Source organism: Anoplolepis gracilipes, chromosome 10, assembly GCF_047496725.1.
Source record: "Anoplolepis gracilipes chromosome 10, ASM4749672v1, whole genome shotgun sequence".
Taxonomy (NCBI): Eukaryota; Metazoa; Arthropoda; class Insecta; order Hymenoptera; family Formicidae; genus Anoplolepis; species Anoplolepis gracilipes.
Genome location: NC_132979.1, coordinates 10,695,793 through 10,697,785, shown reverse-complemented (window position 1 = coordinate 10,697,785; position 1,993 = coordinate 10,695,793). Strand labels below are relative to the sequence as shown.

Below are 1,993 nucleotides of genomic sequence, written 5' to 3'. Positions count from 1 at the left end.
AAGTGGAGTGAGGAGATATTTCGAATTCATCGGATTCTTGATTGGCGAAAACCGCGAGTGTACGAACTAAGTGACTTAGCCGGCGAGGTCATAGACGGAATTTTTTTTTGACGAGCAAGAATTAGCCCAAGTTGAGAAAAATTTACAGGAGGAAGAATTTATCGTCGATCGCGTGATAAAGAGCAGAGGACGTGGTGATAATAAACAGTTGTTAGTTAGCTGGCGTGATTATCCTAGCAAGTTCGATAGTTGGATTCCCGCTTCAAGTTTAACAAATATTTGAGATGAGGGAGGACCAATTTCTACTGGTTCTTCCGAGCAATAGCAGTATGCGTTATTTTGCGGACAATACTACCTCGTCATTTATTACGGAATTGCCTCAATCGATACAGTCATACGGCGAATGGGAAGTCGCGCTCAGCGAAATTCAATTTCCCAATACTTTTTTTCATATACAACGCGGTGAGAATATACTCACATTTGCCGATGTTGACATTTGAGATAACGAGGAAAAAGATTCTGTGATAATTTCGAGGGAAATACGGCTGGCATTTATAAAAATATGGACGAACTTCTCGACGCGATTAATACGATGTGTAAAGGAGTCGGTTCGCATTTTCGTCTGGATCGACGGGGGTTATCCGCCGGTAGTATAGAGTTTTACCTTGAGTGTGATGAAAATAAATGTAAACTAAATCATTATGTAAACTATTCCGATAAACTTCTACGAATACTCGGTTTAGGGGATGCACTTTATAATGCTCCTAAGTGGGATGGACGATACTATACTATGCTTATGACGTATAATCCTGATACAAAAAAAAAATCTACATCAATTTTTGTTAAACTCGGTTTTGAAAAGGGACACTTTGGATTCTTTAGTTACGAACCCTGTAGTTTGGCTCGCGGTATTCCCGATAAACTATTCGTTTATTGTGATATTTGCGAACCTTACATAACAGACGATGTGCAGTCTCCTCTTCTCCGAATAGTGTCGGTCGAGGGGCATGGTCGCGATTACGAGTACGGAACGAATCAAGTGAAACATTTCTCTTCTCTGCATTATATCCCGTTATGACGAACAAATTTCAGTAGGATTGAAATCGATATAAGAGATCAGTTCAGAAAAAAAATAGCATTCGAATCCGGAACATCGACTGTGATGTTACATTTTAGGCGAACCCATTAGTATTGCGAACGTCGGTGTCATAGGGAAAAAGATAAAAATTAAGTTCTCAAATGCAATATGACAGACTACGAGTATTACAATTTACAAAGCGACAGAGGTGGTGGAATTCCGAGAGTTTTCGTCGGCGCACCTTATCAATGCGGTCATGGAATCGAAAGTTTTCTAGGATTATTTAGACGTATACTATCTTATCTAAGTAGAGGAGCGCGTGCAGTAGGGAAAGAAGCTTTACAAGCAGGTGTTAATATAATCGGTGATATTGAAAATAATATACCGCTAAAGGTGTCGGCCGAAAACCGTTTTAAAGAATCGCGCGAAAATCTCAAGAGAAAAGCTAAAGAAAAAATAAGTAGTCTGATGAAAGGCTTGGGATATAAGACAGATGCGGAAATGCACGCAGCTCGGTTTCCTTTCGCCGGGCTTAACGCGCGTATCGTTAAATCAGTGGTAACGTCGTCATGTAAACGTCGGCGATCAAATAAGAAAAGATTACCGAAAAAAACCAAAGCGCGGAATAAAACATTAAAAAGCAAGAGGAGAAAGAAAAATCGCAAGTCAAAGAAAAGACATAACTCCTCCACGAAACGTCGTAAAACTTCTAGAAAGCGCACCGTATCCGACATTTTCTTAAACGATACCACGCTAAACACAGTAGACAACGAAAATATCGGTAAAAGATATTGATAAAAATTTACGGTAAATAATCATGTCTTTTCTTCATACGCATTCGAGCGAGTGTTTAAAAAGTGAACTCGATTTTTTTTCTTTACCATCCACGCAGACTAGCATCGAAAGTTCACAATC

General features: G+C 39.4%; 1 pseudogene; it reads left to right on the top strand.

The window, feature by feature from the left end:
- Nucleotides 1-284: 284 nt before the first annotated feature.
- On the top strand, nt 285-1,189 carry LOC140670397 (uncharacterized; annotated as a pseudogene).
- Nucleotides 1,190-1,993: the final 804 nt, after the last annotated feature.